This window comes from Arachis ipaensis, chromosome B4 (genome assembly GCF_059453495.1).
Source record: "Arachis ipaensis isolate K30076 ecotype BB chromosome B4, ASM5945349v1, whole genome shotgun sequence".
Classification (NCBI taxonomy): Eukaryota; Viridiplantae; Streptophyta; class Magnoliopsida; order Fabales; family Fabaceae; genus Arachis; species Arachis ipaensis.
The window spans coordinates 96,036,583-96,061,324 of record NC_142439.1 but is presented as its reverse complement, the minus strand read 5'-3'; the positions used below and the strand labels follow the sequence as shown (position 1 = coordinate 96,061,324).

Here is a 24,742-nt window from a genome sequence, read left to right as displayed (position 1 = left end):
TTTTCACTCATAAATTTTCGAAAATTTGAGTTGACTTTTTCAAAACTTTTTAAAATCAAATTATTTCTTATGAGTCAAATCAAATTTTCAATTTAAAAATCTTATCTTTTTCAAATCTTTTTCAAAAATCAAATCTTTTTCATTTTTCTTTCATAATTTTCGAAAATTCCAAAATGATTTTCAAAAATCTTTTTCTTATTTTGTTTCATAATTTCAAATCTTTACTAACAATTAATGTGATTGATTCAAAAAAGAATATTAACTTTGTTATTTGCCTAATAAGAAAGGTTCAATCTTTAAATTTTAAAATCAAATCTTTTAGTTTCTTGTTAGTCAAGTAATCAACTTTAATTTTCAAAATCAAATCTTTTTAAATTTCTTTTTCAAATCTTTTTCAAATTAAGTTTCAATCACATCTTTTTCAAAATTTAATTTCAAAATCTTTTCTAACTTTTTATCTTTTCAAATTTGATTTTCAAATCTTTTTCAATTAACCACTTAACTTTTTGTTTGATCTTTATCTTTTTCAAAACTGCCTAACTAACTCTCTACCTTTAATTTTCGAAAATCCCTTCCCCCTTTTTTCAAATTTCTTTTTTTTATTAACTAATTGTTTTAACTTTTAATTTAATTTGATTTCAATTTTAATTTTCAAAATTTAACTTTAAATTTTATTTTTAATTTAATTAATTTTCGAAATTCCCCCTCTCTCATCTCCTTCTAATTATTTATTTATTTACTAATACTTCTCTTCATCTCAAAATTCGAACCCTCTCTTCCTCTTGGTGTTCAAATTTCTCTTCTTCTATTCTTCTATTCTTATACTCACATAAATGAATCTCTATACTGTGACACAGAGGATTCCATATTTTCTTTTGTGTTCTCTTCCTTTTCATATGAGTAGGAACAAGGATAAGAACATTCTTATTGAAGCTGATCCTGAACCTGAAAGGACTCTGAAGAGGAAGCTAAGGGAAGCTAAAGCACAACTCTGGAGAAAATCTGGCAGAAATTTTCGAAAAAGAAAGAGACATGGCCGAAAATAATAACAATGCAAGGAAGATGCTTGGTGACTTCACTGCACCAAATTCCAATTTACATGGAAGAAGCATCTCAATCCCTGCCATTGGAGCAAACAATTTTGAGCTTAAGCCTCAATTAGTTTCTCTGATGCAACAGAATTGCAAGTTTCATGGACTTCCATCAGAAGATCCTTTTCAGTTCTTAACTGAATTTTTGCAGATCTGTGATACTGTTAAGACCAATAGGGTTGATCCCGAGGTCTACAGGCTTATGCTTTTCCCATTTGCTGTAAGAGACAGAGCTAGAGTACGGTTGGACTCTCAACCTAAAGATAGCCTGAACTCTTGGGATAAGCTGGTCACGACTTTCTTAGCCAAGTTCTTTCCTCCTCAAAAGCTTAGCAAGCTTAGAGTGGATGTTCAAACCTTCAGACAAAAGGAAGGTGAATCCCTCTATGAAGCTTGGGAGAGATACAAGGAACTGACCAAAAGGTGTCCTTCTGACATGCTTTCAGAATGGACCATCCTGGATATCTTCTATGATGGTCTGTCTGAACTATCTAAGATGTCATTGGACCATTCTGCAGGTGGATCCATTCACCTAAAGAAAACGCCTGCAGAAGCTTAAGAACTCATTGACATGGTTGCAAATAACCAGCTCATGTACACTTCTGAGAGGAATCCTGTAAGTAATGGGACGCGTCAAAGGAAGGGACTTCTTGAAATTGATACTCTGAATGCCATATTGGCTCAGAATAAAATATTGACTCAGCAAGTCAATATGACCTCTCAGAGTCTGAATGGATTGAAGGAATCATCCAACAGTACTAAAGAGGCATCTTCTGAAGAAGAAGCTTATGATCCTGAAAACCCTGCAATAGCAGAGGTGAATTACATGGGTGAACCCTATGGAAACATCTATAATTCCTCATGGAGAAATCATCCAAAATTCTCATGGAAGGATCAACAAAAGCCTCAACAAGGCTTTAACAATGGTGGAAGAAACAGGTTTAGCAATAGCAAGCCTTTTCCATCATCCACTCAGCAACAGACAGAGAACTCTGAGCACAATCCATCTAACTTAGCAAATATAGTCTCTGATCTATCTAAGACCACTTTAAGTTTCATGAATGAAATAAGGTCCTCCATTAAAAATCTGGAGGCACAAGTGGGCCAGCTAAGTAAAAGGGTCACTAAAACCCCTCCTAGTACTCTCCCAAGCAATACAGAAGAAAATCCAAAGAGAGAGTGCAAAGCTATTGATTTAACCATCATGGCCGAACCTACAAGGGAGGGAGAAGACGTGAATCCCAGTGAGAAAGACCTCCTGGGACGTTCAGTGATCAATAAGGAGTTTCCCTTTGAGGAACCAAAGGAATCTGAGGCTCAATTAGAGACCATAGAGATTCCATTGAACCTCCTTATGCCATTCATGATCTCTGATGAGTATTCTTCAGATGTCACTAAAGAGCAAGTTGCCAAGTACCTTGGTGCAATCATGAAGCTGAATGCCAAATTATTTGGTAATGAGACTTGGGAAGATGAACCTCCCTTACTCATCAATGAACTAAGTGATTTGGATCAACTGAGATTGCCTCAGAAGAAACAGGATCCTGGAAAGTTCTTAATACCTTGTATCATCGGCACCATAACCTTTGAGAAGGCTCTATGTGACCTTGGATCAGGGATAAACCTCATGCCACTCTCTGTAATGGAGAAACTGGAAATCTTTGAGGTACAGGCTGCCAAATTCTCATTAGAGATGGCAGACAAATCCATGAAACAGGCTTATAGACTAGTAGAGGACGTGCTAGTAAAGGTTGAAGGCCTTTACATCCCTGTTGATTTCATAATCCTATTCACTGGGAAGGATGAGGATGAATCCATCATCCTTGGAAGACCCTTCTTAGCCACAGCAAGAGCTGTGATTGATGTGGACAGAGGAGAATTGATCCTTCAACTAAATGAGGACAACCTTGTGTTTAAAACTCAAGGATCTCCTTCTGTAACCATGGAGAGGAAGCATGAAAAGCTTCTCTCACTGCAGAGTCAACCAAAGCCCCCACAGCCGAACTCTAAGTTTGGTGTTGGGAGGTTCCAACCTTGCTCTGATTATCTGTGAGGCTCTATGAGAGCTCACTATCAAGCTATTGACATTAAAGAAGTGATTGTTGGGAGGCAACCCAATGTTATTTAATCAATTTTATTTTATTTTCTCTTTATTATTATTTCGTGTTTTATTAGGTTGATAATCATGTGGAGTCACAAAAACTACTGAAAAATAAAAAAAAACAGAATGAAAAACAGTATTAAAAATAGCACACCCTGGAGGAAGAGCTTACTGGCGTTTAAACGCCAGTAAGGAGCATCTGGCTAGCGTTTAACGCCAGAACAGAGCATGAAACTGGCGTTAAACGCCAGAAATAAGCAGCAATCTGGCGTTTAAACGCCAGGATTGCACCCAGAGGAAAGCTGGCGTTAAACGCCAGAAACAAGCTCTATTTGGGTGTTTAACGCCAGAAACAAGCATGGAGCTGGCGTTTAACGCCAGAAACAAGCATGGAAGTGGCGTTAAACGCCAGAATTGCACAATAAGGGAGTTTTACACGCCTAATTGAGGTAGGGATGTTAAGTCCTTGGCCCCACTTGATCTGTGGGCCCCACAGGATCCCCACCTACCCTTCTTCTCTCCTCTTCCTACCTTTTCATAACTCTCTTCTCCAAATGCCCTTCACCAATCACTTCAATCACTCTTTCCCATCACCCCCTCACCACTCACATCCATATTCTCTTCCCCATAAACCCCACCTACCTTCAAATTCAAAATAATTTCCCTTCCAAACCTAACCCTAAATGGCCGAACCCTAAACCCCTCCCCACCTCTATATAAACCCCTCATTCCTTCTTCTATTTCTCACAACACAACCCTCTCTTCTTCCACTTGGCCGAAACCTACTCTCTCTCCCTCTCCTCCATTTTCTTCTTCTTCTACTCACTTCTTTCTTCTTTTGCTCGGGGACGAGCAAACATTTTAAGTTTGGTGTGGTAAAAGTATTGCTTTTTATTTTTTCATAACCATTTATGGCACCTAAGGCCAGAGAAACCTCTAGAAAGAGGAAAGGGAAGGAAATTGCTTCCACCTCTGAGTCATGGGAGATGGAGAGATTCATCTCAAAGGTCCATCAAGTCCACTTCTATGAAGTTGTGGCCAAGAAGAAAGTGATCCCTGAGGTTCCTTTCAAGCTCAAGAAGAATGAGTATCCAGAGATCCGACTTGAGATCCAAAGAAGAGGTTGGGAAGTTCTCACCAACCCCATTCAACAAGTCGGGATCCTAATGGTTCAAGAGTTCTATGCAAACGCATGGATCACTAGGAACCATGATCAAAGTGTGAACCCAAATCCAAAGCATTGGCTTACCATGGTTCGGGGGAAATACTTAGATTTCAGTCCGGAAAATGTAAGGCTGCCTTGCCAATGATTGAAGAGAACGCACGCCCCTACACAAGAAGGGTCAACTTTGATCAAAGGTTGGACCAAGTTCTCATAGACATATGTGAGGAAGGAGCTCAATGGAAAATTGACTCAAGAGGCAAGCCGGTTCAATTAAGAAGGCATGACCTCAAACCAGTGGCTAGGGGATGGCTAGAGTTCATTCAACGCTCAATCGTTCCTATTAGTAACTGGTCTGAAGTTACTATAGACCGGCCCATCATGATCCATAGTATCATGATTGGGGAAGAGGTGGAAGTTCATGAGATTATACCTCAAGAACTCTACAAGGTAGCTGACAAGTCCTCCACTTGGGCAAGGTTAGCCTTTCCTTACCTCATATGCCACCTCTGCAATTCAGTTGGAATTGACATAGAGGGAGACATCCTCATTGAAGAGGATAAGCCCATCACTAGGAAAAGGATGGAGCAAACAAGAGATCATGGACCTCAACATGAGCATGAGGAAATTTCTCACCATGAAATCCCTGAGATGCCTCAGGGGATGCACATTCCTCCACAGAATTATTGGGAACAAATCAACACTTTCCTAGGAGAATTAAGTTCTAACATGGGACAACTAAGGGTGGAGCACCAAGAGCACTCCATCTTCCTCCATGAAATTAGAGAAGATCAAAGAGCTATGAGGGAGGAGCAAGAAAGACAAGGAAGAGACATAGAGGAGCTCAAGAGCACCATTAGTTCTTCAAGAAGAGGAAGATGCCACCCTCACTAAGGTGGACTCATTCCTTAATCTCCTTGTTTATTTATTTTTCTGTTTTTTAATTTTTGAGCTTTATGTTTTATTTATGTTTGTGTCTTTACTATATGATCATTAGTGTCTAAGTGTCTATGCCTTAAAGTTATGAATATGAATCCATCACCTCTCTTAAATGAAAACTGTTTTAATTACAAAAGAACAAGAAGTACATGATTTCGAATTCATCCTTGAAACTAGTTTAATTATTTTGATGTGGTGGCAACACTTTTTGTTTTCTGAATGCATGCTTGAACAGTGCATATGTCTTTTGAAGTTGATGTTTATGAATGTTAAATATGTTGGCTCTTGAAGAATAAGGAAAAAGGAGAAATATTATTTGATAATCTGAAAAAATCATAAAAATGATTCTTAAAGCAAGAAAAAGCAGTGAATACAAAAGCTTGCAGAAAAAAAAAATACAGCAAGCAGAAAAAGCCAAAAGCTCTTTAAACCAAAAGGTAAGAACAAAAAGCCAATAGCCCTTAAAACAAAAAGGCAAGGGTAATAAAAAGGATCCAAGGCTTTGAGCATCAGTAGATAGGAGGGCCTAAAGGAATAAAATCCTGGCCTAAGCGGCTAAACCAAGCTGTCCCTAACCATGTGCTTGTGGCGTGAAGGTGTCAAGTGAAAAATTGAGACTGAGCGGTTAAAGTCAAGGTCCAAAGCAAAAGAAGAGTGTGCTTAAGAACCCTGGATACCTCTAATTGGGGACTTTAGCAAAGTTGAGTCACAATCTGAAAAGGTACACCCAGTTATGTGTCTGTGGCATTTATGTATCCGGTGGTAATACTGGAAAACAAAGTGCTTAGGGCCACGGCCAAGACTCATAAAGTAGCTGTGTTCAAGAATCAACATACTGAACTAGGAGAATCAATAACACTATCTGAATTCTTAGTTCCTATAGATGCCAATCATTCTGAACCTCAATGGATAAAGTGAGATGCCGAAACTATTCAAGAGGCAAAAAGCTACAAGTCCCGCTCATCTGATTGGAGCTAAGTTTCATTGATATTTTGGAATTTATAGTATATTCTCTTCTTTTTATCCTATTTGATTTTCAGTTGCTTGGGGACAAGCAACAATTTAAGTTTGGTGTTGTGATGAGCGGATAATTTATACGCTTTTTGGCATTGTTTATACAGAGTTTTCAGTATAATTTAGTTAGTTTTTAATATATTTTTATTAGTTTTTTAAATAAAATTCACATTTCTGGACTTTACTATGAGTTTGTGTATTTTTCTGTGATTTCAGGTATTTTCTTGCTGAAATTGAGGGACTTGAGCAAAAATCAGATTCAGAGGTTGAAGAAGGACTGCAGATGCTGTTGGATTCTGACCTCCCTGCACTCAAAATAGATTTTCTGGAGCTACAGAACTCCAAATGATTCGATCTCAATTGCGTTAAAAAGTAGACATCCAGGGCTTTCCAGCAATAATAATAGTACATACTTTGATTAAGGATAGATGACGTAAACTGGCGTTGAACACTAGTACCATGGAGCATTCTGGAGTCAAACGCCAGAAACAGGTTGCAAAGTGGAGTTAAACGCTAGAAACAGGTTACAAACTGGCGTTCAACTCCAAGAAAGACCTCTACACGTGTAAAGCTCAATGCTCAGCCCAAGCACACACCAAGTAGGCCCTAGAAGTGGATTTCTGCATCATTTACTCATTTCTGTAAACTCTAGTAATTAGTTTAGTATAAATAGAACTTTTTACTATTGTATTGAGATCTTTGATCAGTTTTATGCTATCTTAGACTTTCATGGGGGCTGGCCTCTCGGCCATGCCTGAACCTTGTTCTTATGTATTTTCTACGGTAGAGTTTCTACACTCCATAGATTAAGGGGTGGAGCTCTCCTGTTCCTCATGAATTAATACAAAGTACTACTGTTTTTCTATTCAATTCAAGCTTATTCCACTTCTAAGATATTCATTCGCACCCAAGAATATGAGGAATGTGATGATTATGTGACGCTCCTCATCATTCTCACTTACGAACGCGTGCCTGACAAACACTTCCGTTCTACATGAAAACAAGCTAGAATGAATATCTCTTAGATATCTAATACAGAGGACCGAGTCCGAGATATTAGAATCTTCGTGGTAAAAGTTAGAACCCATGGATGGCCATTTTTGAGATCCGGAAAGTCTAAACCTTGTCTGTGGTATTCCAAGTAGGATCTGGGAAGGGATGGCTGTGATGAGCTTCAAACTCGCGAGTGCTGGGCGTAGTGACAGATGCAAAAGGATAGTAAATCCTATTCCAGTATGATCGAGAACCGACAGATGATTAGCCATGCAATGACAGCGCATTGGACCATTTTCACAGAGAGGATGGGATGTAGCCATTGACAACGGTGATGCCCTACATAAAGCTTACCATGGAAAGGAGTAGGAATGATTGGATGAAGACAGCAGGAAAGCAGAGGTTCAGAGGAACGAAAAGCATCTCTACACGCTTATCTGAAACTCTCACCAATGAATTACATAAGTATCTCTATCCTATTTTAATTATCTTTTAGTATACTATAATCTCTTGATACATTTGAATCCGCCTGACTAAGATTTACAAGGTGACCATAGCTTGCTTCAAGCCGACAATTTCCGTGGGATCGACCCTTACTCATGTAAGGTTTATTACTTGGACGACCTAGTGCACTTGCTGGTCAGCTGTGCGAAGTTGTGACAAAGAATTAAAATTATGAATGTGCGTATAAAGTTTTCAGCGCCATTACCAAGGAATGGAACCGTCACGATTTCTGCGCACCACACTTGCAGGTGTCTGATCCCTCACTGGCGTTTGAACGCCAGAACTGGACATGGATTGGGCGTTTAACGCCAGATTCCTACCCTTTTCTGGCGTTTGAACGCCAGAACTAGACGTGGATTTGGAGTCTAACACCAGTTTCTCACCTGTTTCTGTTGTTTGATTGCCAGACCTATTCCTCTCTGGGCTCTTACTGTCCTCAAAGGGATTTTGTGTAGCAGGTTGCTTCTCCTCTGTCAGCTGTTCTTTTCTTGGTTTTTTGCTGCTTTGAGTTGAAGTGTTTAGTATTTTTGCACTTCTTAATTGAACTGCTTGGCACTCCTCTGTTATCTGTTTTGATAACTGCTGTTTTGTCTGATTCAATTGTGATTCCATATTCTTGTTAGCAATTCTGGTCTCTTGTAGCATCTCCTTAAATTCTGCTAACTGCCTTGTTATAGAAGATAATTGCTGATTGAGTTCAGCAACTTGTTCCTAAGGACTAAAGTCAGTTGACACTTCCTTAGCTTCTTCTTTTATGGAGGACTCATTACTTATGTACAGATGCTGATTTCTAGCAACTATATCAATAAGCTCTTGAGCCTCTTCAACAGTCTTTCTCATGTGTATAGATCCACCAGCTGAGTGGTCTAGAGATATCTGAGCTTTTTCTGTAAACCCATAGTAGAAGATGTCTAATTGCACCCACTCTGAAAACATTTCAGAGGGGCATTTCCTTAGCATCCCTCTGTACCTCTCCCAGGCATTATAAAGGGATTCATCATCCTCTTGTTTAAAGCCTTGGATGTCCAGCCTTAGCTATGTCATCCTTTTTGGAGGGAAATATTGATTCAGAAATTTGTCTGATAACTGTTTCCATGTTTTTATGCTTGCTGTGGGTTGGTTATTTAACCACCTCTTAGCTTGATATTTTACAGCAAACGGAAATAGTAACAGCCTGTGTACATCCTGATCTACCTCCTTGTCATGCACTGTGTCAGCAATTTGCAAGAACTGCGCCAGAAACTCAGTAGGTTCTTCCTGTGGAAGACCAGAATAGTGGCAATTTTGCTGCACCATGACAATGAGCTGAGGATTTAGCTCAAAACTGCTTGCTTTGATGGGAGGTATATAGATGCTACTCCCATATGCAGCAGTAATGGAGTTAGCATATGACGACCCCAGAGTCCTTCTGGACTGTTCATTTCCATTTAGGTCCATGATGGATAAAATGGAATTGATATGAATTGCAAATAAAATGTATTTTTGTTTTTATTTTAATAGAATCAAACCGAATAATTAAAATTAAATAAAGATAATAAGATAAAATAAAATAATTAGAAAATAAAATATAAATTTCGAAAACTAAGAGAAAAATAAAATTGAAAACTAAAATAATTACTTAATTAAGAAGATTTGAAAAACTTTGGATATGATTTTTGAAAAGATTTTGAATTTTGAAATTTCAAAACTAAGATAAGATATAATAGAAAGTTTTAAAATACAAATTTGAATTTTTAAAGGAAAATTCGAAAATTAATTAAAATAAAGAGAAAAGATATTTTTGAATTTAATGAAGAAAGAGAAAAACAGTAAAAATGACACCAAACTTAAATTTTTAGATCAAAACAAAGGAAACAAATAGGAAAACTTTGAATATCACGATGAATGCTAAGAACAACTTTTGAAAAATTTTTAAGAAAATAGAAATACAAAGGACACCAAACTTAAAAATTTTTATATTCTGAGCACTAATAATTCGAAAAAAATTGAAAGAAAAATAAAATCATGCAATTGACACCAAACTTAAAATATGAAACTAAACTCAAACAGAAAGACTCAATTATTAGTTTAAAAATTTTCGAAAAAAAATTGAAAAAGAAAATAAGGATTTTAAAACTTTAACCAAAAACAATAATAGAAGACTCTAAACCAAAAAGAAAAATTTTTCCTAATCTAAGCAACAAAATAAACCGTCAGTTGTCCAAACTCAAACAATCCCCGGCAACGGCGCCAAAAGCTTGGTGCACAAAATCACAATCACACTTTTGTAATTCCGCACAACTAACCAGCAAGTGCACTAGGTCGTTCAAGTAATACCTTACGTGAGTAAGGGTCGATCCCACGGAGGTTGTCGGCTTGAAGAAAGCTATGGTTATTTTGTAACTCTTAGTCAGGATATCAATAATAATTCTCAGTTTTAATTGGAATGAGTAAAAGAACATGAATTAAATAATACTTGTTATGCAGTAATGGAGAACAGGTTGAGGTTTTGGAGATGCTCTGTCTTCCGAATTTCTGTTTTCCTAATGTCTTCTTCACGCACGCAAGACTCCTTCCATGGCAAGCTGTATGTTGGTGGATCACCGTTGTCAATGGCTACCATCTATCCTCGAATGGTCCAAATGCGCTGTCACCGCACGGCTAATCATCTGTCGGTTCTCACTCATGTTGGAATAGAATCCATTGATTCTTTTGCGTCTGTCACTACGCCCAACACTCACGAGTTTGAAGCTCGTCATAGTCATCCCTTCCCAGATCCTACTCAGAATACCACAGACAAGGTTTAGACTTTCTGGATCTCAGGAATGGCTGCCAATAATTCTAGCCTATACCACGAAGACTCTGATCATGAACCAGGATGCTAAGAGATACACACTCAAGCTAGTGCAGATAGAACGGAGGTGGTTGTCAGGCACGCGTTCATAGGTGAGAATTATGATGAGTGTCACGGATCATTACATTCATCAGGGTGAAGTGCGAGTGAATATCTTAGAATAGAGACAAGCGTGATTGAATGAAAAACAGTAGTAATTGCATTAATTCATCGAAACACAGCAGAGCTCCTCACCCCCAACCATGGGGTTTAGAGACTCATGCCGTTAGAAATACAATTTAAAGTGTAAAAATGTCATGAGGTACATAGTAAGTCTCTAAAAGTTGTTTTTATACTAAACTAGTAGCTAGAGTTATAGAAAATAAGTAACTAAGTGCAGATAGTGCATAAATCCACTTCCGGGGCCCACTTGGTGTGTGCTTGGGCTGAGCATTGAGCTTTACACGTGTAGAGGCTTCTCTTGGAGTTAAACGCCAGGTTGCAGCCTGTTTGTGGCGTTTAACTCTGGTTTGTAACCTATTTCTGGCGTTTAACTTCAGAATAGGGCAGGAAGTTGGCGTTTGAACGCCAGTTTGCGTTGTCAAAACTCGGGCAAAGTATGGACTATCATATATTTCTGGAAAGCCCTGGATGTCTACTTTCCAACTCAATTAAGAGCGTGCCAATTGGGTTTCTGTAGCTCTAGAAAATCCATTTCGAGTGCAGGGAGGTCAGAATCCAACAGCATCTGCAGTCCTTTTTCAGCCTCTGAATCGGATTTTTGCTCAGGTCCCTCAATTTCAGCCCGAAAATACCTGAAATTAAAGAAAAATACACAAACTCATAGTAAAGTCCAGAAATGTGAATTTTGCATAAAAACTAATAAAAACATAGTAAAACTAACTAAATCATACTAAAAACTACCTAAAAACAATCCCAAAAAGCGTATAAATTATCCGCTCATCAATGCACTTACGAGGGTCAATTCCCACAATATCGGCTAGGCTCTATCCAATTTCTTTCTTGTACTTTCTTAGAATATCTAGGAGCTTTTCTTCTTCTTCACTTGAAAGCTCACTAGCAATAATAACCGGAAACCTTTGGTTGTCCTCTAAGAAAACATACTTCAAATGAGATGGAAGGGGCTTCAATTCACTCTTTGCCTCAAGCTGATGTTCCTTTTTATCAAGCTCATGGAGTTCATTCTTAACAACTTTCTCATGTTCATCCTCTTGGTCATCCGTCTCCTCAATAATAGGGTGGCACAATTTGTTGTGGTCTTCTTCTTGCACTTCCGCCACCACTTCATCAATTACATCACATCGGAGCACGGAATGTTCTTCGGGAGGATGCTTCATGGCTTCTTCTAAATTGAACTTGATAGTCTTGTCTCCAACCTCAAAAGAATATGTGCCGGTGAAGGCATCTAACTTGAATTTAGAGGTCTTGAGGAAGGGTCTACCAAGTTGAACGGAGGATGAGCTTCTATTTTCTGATGGAGGCATTTCAAGGATGTAAAAGTCAACCGGAAAAACCAAATCCTTGATCGCCACAAGTACATCTTCTGCTATTCCCATCACCGTGATCACACTTTTATCGACTAAGGCAAATCTCACCGCCGACTTCTTTAATGGAGCTAAATTCAACCGCACATAGATAGAAAACGGCATGATGCTTACACAATCTCCCAGGTCACACATACAATCATGAAAAGTGCATCCACCAATACAACAAGACACCAAACAAGGTCTAGGGTCACCACATTTCTTTGGAATAGGTTCCATCAAGGAAGAAATTGAACTACCCAAGGATAATATCTCCAATTCTCCTATCCTATCCTTGTGCGTACCCAAGTCTTTCAAAAATTTTGCATACTTTGGAATTTGTTGAATAGCATCAAGAAGTGGTATGGTTACCTCAACCTTCTTGAACACTTGAAGCATGTTCAAATCAAATTCTGGTGTTTTCTTTACTTTCTTCACCATGGATGGGAATGGAATAGGAATGGACTCATCCACTATAGCTTTCCTCTTGGGTTCCTTGAGGCTTACTCCTTCTTCCTCATGCCTTTTGTCTACCACCTCTTCTTCATGTGTCGCTTCAACAACCACTTCTTCCTCATGAATGTCTCCCATGACCCTTGGAGGTATCTCCTCCAATGTAGTCCCCGACCGTAGAGTGATGGCGTTGAGACCGCCCTTTGGGTTTGGTTGGGGTTGGGATGGAAGGTTAGAAGAGCTTGAGGGTTGGTTTGTGTTGTTGTTGGGGGTTGAGGGTTGGTTTGACATGGTCGTCTTTGAAAGCATGTTGGTGAGGTTAGCCAGTTGAGCGCCCAAGGCATCAAATTGGGCCTTGTTGCTCTCGTCCCGTTTCTCCATGGTGGCTCTAAGCTCATCAACTTGATTGTTGGAAGATGGAGGAGTTTGGTTGGATTGTTGTCTATGGTGTGGTGCTTGGTATTTGGTGTAGTTGTTTTAGTTTTGGTTGGAGTGGCCTTGGTTGGCTTGGTAGTTGGTGTTGTTATGGTGGTATTGGGATGAAGATTGGTTGTTGTTGTGATGAGAAGAAGAGTCGTTCCATCTTTGGTTTTGATTGCTCCCTTGTGCATTATCCCTCCACCCTTGATGTTAATTACTACCATGAGGGTAGTTATTTTGGCCTTGAGAAGGATAGGATAGACGGTTGTTGTAATTCACATTGGCTACTACAAGATCATGTTCCTCTTGAATTTGATGGCATTGATCGGTGTAATGTATGGTGCTAGAGCACAAACCACAAATCCTAGGAGGGCCTTCAAGTTGAGCAACTGGAGGTGGAGCTTGGATGGCTTGGATGGAGTAGTATTCCTTTTGATCTTTTTGTATTTGTGTAAGGATGGTAGTCATATCCCCAAGTGCCTTGGTCAAGCTTGCTTCGGAAGGGGATGGTTCCACTACACACTTGAGAGGATTACTTCTCACCCTTATATGTTGTGTAGCCTCGGCAACATCCTTTATCAAATTTCAAGCTTCTCCCTCCGTTTTGTTTTTTGAAAGGGAACCACCACTAAAAGCGGTGAGCAATTTTCTATCTTCTACACAAAGACCTCCGGTGAAGTAGCTAATGAGCAAGTGAGTGTTCATTCTATGGTATGGACAAGATTCCAATAGCCTCTTGAACCGAGACCAATACTCATACGAACTCTCTTGGTCTTTTTGCATTATACCCGAAATCTCCTTCCGGATGTAGTCGGTCTTCTCCGGTGGGAAGAATTTATCTAGAAACTCCCTTCTCAAAAAATCCCAATTGGTCACAATCTCATCCGGTAGCGAATAAAACCATGTCTTCTCTTGCCCTTCAAGAGAAAAAGGGAAGGCAAAAACCATAATAGCCACCTCATCGGCTCCATGCCTTCGAGCCGTAGAACAAGCAACTTGAAAATCTCTTAGATGTCGGATGGGGTCTTGACCTGGAAACCCATGATAGTTAGGAAGTAGATGTATCAAGATACTCTTCAATTCAAAGTTGGGATCAAGGTTAGGATACCTTGCTTGCAACGGTTGAAGTATGATATCTGGAGCTCCTTGCTCATGCAAAGTGATCCGTCGTGGCTCCGCTATGTGTGGCTTACCTGTAGGATGCTAAGATGTATTATTAGTGCCAACAGAAGAATAGGAAGTAGCGGACTCCAAGTCACTCTCGGTACCGCCTAGTGATTCGGTGTGTTCCTCAAGTGAGGCCGAAGTACTAGCCATATAATCCAACCGCCGTCTAACTTGCCGAGTATGTAACAAAGTTCTTTCAATCTCGGGATCAAAATCAGCTAAGCTAGAATTCGGTTGAGACCGCGTTATATTCGGTTAAATTTTGAAAGCAATTAAACTATCTACAATATTCACATATTCACATAACCAATATCAAGGCATATGTTGCAACCATTCCCCGGCAACGGCGCCAAAAATTTGATGTTTAGCTCGTGGACTACGTCGGTAAAGAATTTCTCAATAAAGTCGCGTTGTAAGTATAGCTCTACCAACAACAATCCTCGAGTATCAAATTTAGAGAGGGATTTGGTTGTCACAAGTTCAACCCCAGTAGAAATAACCGAAGTATTCAAACCTCGGGTCGTCTCACAAGTAATGGGCAAACATGTGCTTCAACATTGGTTAGAAATCTGGGGTTGTGAGTCATAAGCAAGAATTTAAACTAGGAATCTTAACAAGTAAGTAATCTTAAATTGCAAGGGACTAATTCAATTGACTAAGCAAGATGTGAGCAATTTCAAACTAACAAAGTAACATCCAATATAATTCTATTCTAAACTAAACAAGTAACTATAACTAAGACAAGTAATCAAGAATTTTGGGTTTTCAAATATGAATGATAAAAGCAACTCTTGCCTAAGCATGGGAATTGGGGTCACCATCCTTGTCTAATAACCATATCTTGACAATTATGAGGAACCAAACTCATTAAGTCTACTTCTATACTTGAAGTACGTCAAATGGTTTGGTCAACATCAACCCATAAGTTCTAACCTCACTACTAATTGACTTAGCAGTAGCTTAGTGTCGATGGTTATCAAATTGACCACTAAGGGCTCCCAAATCATCAAATCCATTAGACCAAATGACTCAAGTTTACCCAATTCTCTTAGCCTAGGCCAAGAGTAAAGAGAATTACTCCATAATCAAAGGAAACAATTCATCAAACACATGGTAAGCATTATCAAAAGACATGTTCAAATTGCAATTAAATTGAAATTAACAAATACCCACTAACAATTATCAACATACAATCACTCAAACAACACAATTAATCATAGAAATCATCAATGTAACATCAACAAGGCAAGATTCACAACATTCATAAAATGGATATAAAATGACAATTGACAAGAATTCATAAAACTAACACAAGATCTAAGCAAAATTATACTGAGGAATTCAAATTGAACAATTAAAACTAGTAATTAACAAGATCCAACTCAAAATTCAACAAGGGAAGATTAAATTAAAGCTAGATCTAGAGAGGAACAAGGGTTTCTCTCTCTAGAAGAACAAAGAACCAAAAACTAGCTAAAAATTATGTCTAGTGTAAAATGAATGATCCCTCCCTTTCCCCCTAGCATCCTTGGGTCTTTTCCATACAGAAACAGCTTGATTTTGGGCCTGATGAGCCTCAGAAATCGGCAGGCATGATTTCCTTTAATGAGGTCACGTGTAACTTTCCGCGCATGCGCGCCATGCGTGCGTGCGCGCCGATTGCTCTTGTGATCCACGCGTGTGCGCCGATGGGAATCCTCTGATCCGCGCGGATGCGTCCATCCTCGCACGCCACTTCTAGCTATCCTCATTCACGTGTGCGCGTGGAGTGCGCGTGCGCGCCAATGCTGAGTTTCCCAAAATCCAAATCTTCATGTTCCTTCCTCTTGTATGCTTTTTTTCTCTGTTCTAGACCATTCCTACCCTATAATTTCTGAAATCACTCAACAAATACATCACGGCATCGAATGGTAATAAAAGAGGATTAAAATATGGCAATTTTAAGGCAAATGAAGCATGTTTTTCATCATGGAGCAATATTAGAAAAGGAACACAAAACCATGCATTTCTTATGAATAAGTGTGAGAAATATTGTCAAAAACCCCCAAATTCTACACAATATAAACCACAAAATTAGGGTTTATCATTCCTTTTCATGTCCACTTGTCCTTGAAGTAGCAAGGTAAGAGAATCATCTATTGGGAGTTAGGGTGGATAAAAGGGTTCATTGTCTTGGAGAGAGGGTTCATAGTAGGAAGATGGTTCTTCTTGATAAGGGTATGGAGATGGTGTGCATTGAGGTGGTTCTTGGTAATAGTCATGACGGAATTGTGGTGGTTCCAAAGGTTCTTGCTCATAATGGTCATAAGAATATGGTATGGGTGATTGGTCATATGATGGATATGGATCATAGGAAGATGCTTGGTATGGAAAAGCTTGTGAGTATGGTTGAGGTTCGTGTTGAGGATAAGAATCATAGGCATATGATGGTGGTAATTGATTGTCATAAAAAGATTCACCATACCCATTGTATTGACATGCATTAGGATGGCGATTATACCTATACGTATCCGGAGGTTATTGCCAATAGGAGGGATCAATTCCTTGAGACTCCTCCCATCTTTGTTGGTTCCATCCTTGATACATGTTGTCATTGAAGCTCACATTTCCTACAACACAATTTAGAACCAAACTCATAGCCAAGATGAGAATTTATAGTGGAAGAACAAAATAAAACTAACAAGAACTAGAAAACAAGCAAAAGACAAACATATTCACAATATTCACATATATACAATAACCAATAACATAACACCATTACAGTTCCCCAGCAACGGCACCATTTTGATGATTAGATTTCTTATGTGGTTTAGAATTCACAAATGAAATCTCGTTTTAAAGTATAGTTTCTAAACCAACACTAATCTTTTCATACAAAATTTTTTTTGTCACAAGTAACAAACCCCTAAAATCTATAAACCGAAGTATTTAACCTCGGGTCGTTCTCCCTAGAAATTGCAATAAAGTGTCTTGTTATTGGTTATGGAGCATATTTTGCGGTTTTTGATAAGAGACATGAAATGTAAATGGCAATGAAAATAAACTAATAACTAAAAAGACCTTGGCAAGGTTTGGTGGTCAATGATCTCTATCCTAATCACTAACCACAACATGAGAATTGGCAAGGATCAATCCCACTAAGTAAACCCCTAACTAATAGTAGAGGAAAGTCAAGTGAGCTATATCAATCCAAGTCCATAAGTCCTAGTTCTCCACTAAATCAATTAGTGAGATCTAGAGTTAATGGCTCCTAATCGTCAATCACTTGGACATTAGTAACTCAAGAGTTCCTAAGTTACCTTCCCAATCCAAGAGCATAAAATTCTACTCTAAAATCCAACCAAGCATTTCATCAAACACTTGGAAGGCACAAAAGAAAAGCATAGTAAATTGCAAGAATTAAAGGAATCTACAACTACAAAAGAAAGAGATTAACAATAGAAAGGCAAAACAATAGAAAAGTAAACTCATAACTAAAAGAAGCATTTTAAAAAACACATAGAAGGCAATAAAAGTAAACAACATGAATTGCAAGAATTAAAAAGAGATCTAACTAGAATATCAAGAGATCAACAATAGAAAAGGAAAACAATTATGAAACAACAAAGAACTTACCAATTGCATTGAAGAAGAAATGTAGATCTACAAAAGAAAGTTCATAAACTACAACTAACAATACAAAGGAATTACAAGAGAAGAAGAATTCTACAACTACAAGAGAACAATTAAGGAAAGGAAAGGAAAATTAGAAGAGAGAAGAAGAACTAGATCTAGATCTAAAACCTAATCCTAATCCTAGAGAGAAGTGAGAGCTTCTCTCTCTAAAAATACTCCTAAAGCTTAAACTATGACTAATGATCAAAAGTATGTAAATTATGTCAATTTCCCTTCAATCCTTGGCTTAAATAGTATTAGAAATAAGTTGGATTGGGCCCACAAGGTTTTAGAATTCGCTTGCCACGAGTTGCATTAAGTAAATCATGTGGCACCATCGACGCGTACGCGTACTGTGCACGTGCGCATCCCTATCCACGATGCAACTCTAGCAAATATTTTATTATTTTGAAACCCCAGATGTTAGCTTTCCAACGCAACTGGAACCGCGTCATTTGGACCTCTGTAGCTCAAGTTATGATCGATTAAGTGCGAAGAGGTCGGCTTGACAACTTTTGCGATTCCTTCATTTCTTCATGAGTTCTCCATTTTTTTTCATGCCTTTCCTTCATTCTCTTGATCCAATCTTTACCTCTTAAACCTGAAATCACTTAACAAACATATCAAGGCATCTAATGGAATCAAGGTGAATTAAATTTAGCTATTTCAAGACCTCAAAAGCATGTTTTCACTCTTAAGCACAATTAAAGGAGAAGTTATAAAACCTTGCTATTTCATTGGATAAATATGGGAAAAGATGATAAAACCCTCTAAATTCAACACAAGATAATTCCTAAATATGGGGTTTATCAGAATGATTCATTGAATTCATCATATCTACCCCCTACACAACAAGTCTTTATTCGGGGAATGACTTACTAAACTCATCATATCTACCCCCTATTCCAAATATAATCATTATCATCATCAGACTCATCATTAACATAATCAAAATCACAACTTATTAGATTTATTAACCCTATCTTTTATCAGTTACCAATTTTATTATCATGTGAGTGGGATAATACCATCATCCTCACCGTGGACAGGATAAATCACCATCCCCGCAACCATGTCATCTGATTTAACCAAGCATTTATCTGGGAATAGTTCAACTGTATTCATTGGACTTAGCCACACTCTATCCAGAGCTTAAAAAAATAAGTTATCAGACATCATACAGGGTTTAGAGGGATTTACAAGCTCTGAGAAAGCCAAACAGTAAAAAATAGAGTTTCTTCAAAAAAAACAGGACCTGTGCATACGCATCTCCCTCGTGCGTACGCACTAATCAAAAGCGATTCCCAACTTTTGCATACGCATCACTCCTCGTGCATATGTACAACTTGAAATTTCCCCACGTATGTACGCATCACCTCTCATGCATACGCATGAGCTACAGCACTCGTTTTGAGTGGTGCGCACACACCACCTTGTGTGCACGTACACTAGGCCAAAATTCTGGTTTTATGCATAATCTCAGTTTTTAGATTTTAATACCAGTTTTTAAACGTTCATAACTTCCTCTACAAAATTCTGTTTTCCTTTATCCTTAAAATATTTTAAACATCTCATCATTATCTTTAAATTAAGTCAAATTTCATCAAATTCCAAACTCCGAGTGCCAAGTTATGGCCCGTCGAAGTTAGTCAAAAACCCATTTTTACGAAAATCTATAAAATGTCATTTTTCACAAAATTTTCAATTCAATTCATTTCAAAACCACCCTAAACCATTACTAAGCATACTCAACCCTCATTCATCAATCCTCAGTCACTTCCTAACCATACAAGACCTAAAACACCCATTTTTTCCATCAATTAACTATTTCCAAAATCATCAATGTCATTCAAATACCAAAACTCACTTAATAATGTCAACACCAAGTTCAGTATCATTCACATCACAATCAATACCACTATACTTATTGAAACTTACCCAAATACAGCCTTAGGCCCAAACTCTCACATCGAACCTTATTCAACTTAATTTCACAGCTCATCACGAGGTCATCAAAATCACAACATTCATTTATTAATCAAACATACATTCTCAACCATCATCAAACACAATATTTACACTAGTTCATCATTCAAGCACATCAACAATCATACATACCAATTCATGAGACTCACATAATCACCAAAAATATAATTTTTATATCAATATCGATTTATAACAATCATTGGTAATAAAATGATTTTAAGAAAATCCCTACCTTGTTAACGACAGTTTTCCAACACTTGGATTTTCTTCTTGATCACACACAAGCCTCAATCAACGGCACCAAGTCTCCACCAAGAGCTCCGTAATCAACTCAAGTGCCAAAACTCACATCAAGATCAACCAAGCATCCAAGCTATCTCATACAATCTTTTTACATCAACTATTGATGCATGAGCATTATAAGTATCTGTTTCTTTTATATGATGATTTGTTGATTTTCTAAAGGAAATATGTGTTTTATGCCTTAATTGATGCTACTTTGAGTTCTTGTGGTCTTTTGATGATTTCAGGTAGCATTGGGTGAGGATTTGGCAAAATTCATGAAGAAAGAAAGCAAGATAAGTGGCTTCTGTAACTGTGGCACTAAATGCCACCCTGTTGGCATTTAGCGCTAAATCTAGGAATGCGAGCCTCTTTCTCTAGCGTTGTGGTGCTAAATGCCACTCTGTCGTTGTTTTGTGCCGAATAATGACTCGGCCATCTCCTCTCGGGCATGTTGGCACTAAAAGTCACATCACCGGCGTTTAGCACTGGGCCTTGGAATGCACGCATTCAGCTTCTGGAAGGGTGGTGCTAAATGCCACCAAGCCGGCGTTTAGCACTGATAGCGTATCCAGCCTTGGGACCCACGCCCTTCTCGCACTCAACACGGAAGATTTTATTTAATTTAAATTCAAAAAAGAGAATAAGAAAAGATATTATTAGGGTTTAATTTAAGTTGTGAATCAATTAGAATTAGAACTATAAAAGGAGGAGAGATTTGCCCTGTGCCACTCTCTTCTCTTCTTACGCACTTTTTCAGTTTTGACTTTTTATACAAATTAGGATTTTCTTTGCACCATGAGCAACTAAACCTCCAATGTTAAGGTTAGGAGCTCTATTTATTTTAATGGATTAATATTACTATTTTTCTATTTTGATTAGTGCATTGATATTTTATTCAAGAATTGAGTTTCGTTCTTCACCTCAAGGATTATAATATATTGAAAAATAACTTTAATTTGAATTGAATTCCTCTGAATCTTGAAAAAGTTAAAATCACTAGAACTAGGCTAGAAACTTGATAAACCCCATTTGTAGGATTTATCTTGTGCTTAATTTAGGGGATTTTATGACCTTTTACCCACATTTATTCAATGAAATAGCATGGTTTCATGATTGTCTCCTAATTTGTGCTTAAGTGTGAAAACATACTTTTTAGGCCCTCAATTGTTTGATCTTGATTTACCTTTGATTCTATTGGATGCCTTGATATGTTTGTTAAGTGATTTCAGATTTAGGAGGCAAATATTGGATCAAGGGAATGAAGGAAAAGCATGTAAAAATGGAGAACTCATGAAGAAATGAAGGAATCGCAAAAGCTGTCAAGCCGACCTCTTCGCACTTAATCGACCATAACTTGAGCTAAAGAGGTCCAAATGATGCGATTCTAGTTGCGTTGGAAAGCTAACATCTAGGGCTTCGAAATGATATAAGATTTGTCATAGTTGCATAGCAGATAGGGGCGTGCACACGCACAGTACGCGTACGCACCGATGGTGCCACATGATTCACTTAATACAACTCGTGGCTAGCAATTTTAGAAGCCTTGTGGGCCCAATCCAACTCATTTCTGATGCTATTTAAGCCAAGGATTGAAGGGGACTTAACATACTTTTGATCATTAGTTTAGTTTAGAGTAGTTTTGGAGGGAAAGTTAGTTTTTAGAGAGAGAAGCTCTCACTTCTCTCTAGGATTAGGATTAGGTTAGATCTAGGTTAGAATTTCTTAGATCTAGGTTAATTTTATGCTTTGATTTACTTTTCCTTTACAATTTCTTGTTTCTCTACTCTTCCTCTCTTTAATTTTGTATTTCATTCTTGTAATTGCCTACTTTGTTGTTGATGCACTCTTTCTTCTTCTATTTTTCTTTAATATAATTTATGATTCATGTTCCTTTATTGTTCATTTGATTTGTTGTTGTTTAATTCATTGCAAGTGAGTAGTGTAGATTTACTTTCCTTGAAATTTTACTATGCTTTCCTTTTTATGCCTTCCAAGTGTTTGATAAAATGCTTGGTTGGATTTTAGAGTAGAATTTTATGCTCTTGGCTTGGGAAGGTAACTTAGGAACTCTTGAGTTACTAATATCCAAGTGATTGACGGTTGGGAGCCATTAACGCTAGATCTCACTAATTGATTTGGTGTAGAACTAGGACTTATGGACTTGGATTGACATAGCTCATTTGACTTTCCTTTATTAGTTAGAGGATGACTTAATGGGGTTGATCCTTGCCAATTCTCATGTTGTGGTTAGTGATTAGGATAGAGATCCTTGACCACCAACCCTTGCCAAGGCCTTTTTGTCATTTGATTTCTTTTAGCATTTACTTTTCATGTTTCTCATCCAAAAACCCCAAAACATAACTCATAACCATAACAAGACACTTTGTTGCAATTCCTAGGGAGAACGACCCGAGGTTCCAATACTTCGGTTTATAAATTTAGGGGTTTATTTTAGTGACAAACAATCTTTTGTATGAAAGGACATTTGTTGGTTTAGAAACTATACTTGCAACGAGGATTCATTTGTGAATTCTAAACCGCACAAATATCCACTCATCAAAATGGGGCCGTTGCCGGGGAATTGTAATGGTGTTACGTTATTGGTTATTGTATATATGTGAATATTGTGAATAGCTTGATTTTTGGATTGCTTGTTAGTTTTTGCTAGTTTTAGGACTTTGATTCATTGTTTCTTATTAGCTTTTGTTTCTTGTTTTCCCTTTCCATTATGAATTCTCACTTTGGCTATGAATGTGATTACAACTATGTTGTAGAAAATGGGAGCTACAATGAAGATATGCATCAAGGATGGGATAACCAAAGGTGGGAGGAGCCATATGCATATGATCAATCCTCTTGGCAACAACCTCCACCAATGCATTATGAAGAAGAGCCATTCTATGATGCATATCAACCCAATAGCTATGGTGAATCTCCTTGTGACTTTCAAGAACCACCACCATATGCCTATGAGCCATATCCTCAACATAACCCTCAACCATACTCACAAGCCCCTTTTCACCAACCACCTTCATATGACCCTAATCCATATCCACCATACCAACCACCTTTTGATATATATGAGCCACATATAGAGCCACCACCACTCCAACATCAATATTTTCAAGATGAACCACCTCCAATGTACGAAAATTTTTAACCACAAGATGAATATTCTTTTCTACCACAACCTCCCATGGAAGAATACTCATGTCCATCGATCCAAGAGCCATATGATCTTACTCATGATATCCAAGAGGAACAAGAGTCAAGGGAGCATCTAAAGGAAGCATTGAGTCAATTTTAAGCAACCATGGAGCGTGATGTGCAACAAGTGGAAAGAGTAGAAAGTATTGAACCACCACAACTCTACCAAGAAGAACCACCTTCCTACTATGAACCCTTCCCCCAAATTGATGAACCCTTCCATCCACCCCAACCTCCAATGGATGACATCCTTGATGTTCTTGTTCAAGGACAAGAAGAGATGAGAAGGGATGTGCAACCATTCACGGCTGCCTTGGATGAGGTGGTAAATCGGTTACCATCCCAATGCTTGAATACTCAAGGAATTCCCATGGCAACATGTGGAGAAACAAATGAAGAGCATAACATGAAGGAGAGATTGGTGGAGAATAAGGAAAGTTGCTTTGTATTGGAACAATTGGAGGAAGCCATAATTGTTGAAGACAAGGAAGAAGTGGTTGAAGACTTAGGAGATGCGGAACCACCTTGGGAATCTAGAATTGAAGAAACCCCCTCCAAGATGATTGAATTTGATGCTAAGGAGGAAAGTTCACATCTTCCGAAGCATATTCCATATGAAGAATTGGATGGGATAGAGCAAGAATTGAGTTCCCTTGGTGAGGAAGATCAAGCACCAAGTCTTAGTGGTGAAGAATCCTTTGAGCATGAAGAACCTTCTCCCGTTAAATTTGAAGGCAATATGGAGGTAAATCTCTCTCATCCTCCTATTTATGATTTGAGTAAGGGAAAAGACTTAGATAGAATTGATGAACAAAGGATTGAAATTAAGAGATCTTGTGAAGAGGTGGAAGTCCCTAGAAATAGAAGAACGGGGATTGGTTATGCTTTGTCAAGATCCTCGGAATTGTCTTTGCCTAGGTTGCCATCTACTCCTTCATTTGAGTGGGTGAAATTCATTTCTATTAGCTTTATCATCCCACTTGAATATGGTTTGCTTGAAACGGATGGCCAACTTAGGAAACTTTGTGGGATGAAGCGTAAGCAAAAAAGGTTTTGTGGTTGGCGTTGCAAATCAAGGCTCATTATGGTTGATACATCAAACATGAAATACAAAGGTTGGAGTAGTGCTCAACTAGATGGGTCTAGGAGGATTGTTGGTCACTTTATTGAGAATTCACCTTACTTGGCACCCGAATGGACTAATAATGATCAACTTCAAGACGGGTGTGAAAATAAAGTGTGGGATCCCAGATCGCACAAGGAGAATCAACTTTGGGAGCCCCAAGCTTGTGAAGAACTCCATCAACACTTGGTGCAACAAATAAGAAATCTTGGGGCACAATGGAGAACCAAGCATTGGTGGGAGTTCCAAGATAGCTTCAAGCATAAGCCACCTTGAGAGGAGCTCCC

General features: G+C 38.2%; 1 non-coding gene across 1 annotated transcript; it reads right to left on the bottom strand.

Annotated features, from left to right (window-relative positions):
• Positions 1 to 1,425: 1,425 nt before the first annotated feature.
• On the bottom strand, positions 1,426 to 1,533 carry LOC148568458 (small nucleolar RNA R71). The gene has a single exon (XR_015883060.1). It is a non-coding gene; the product is annotated as a small nucleolar RNA R71 (small nucleolar RNA).
• Between the last annotated feature and the right edge of the window lie 23,209 nt (positions 1,534 to 24,742).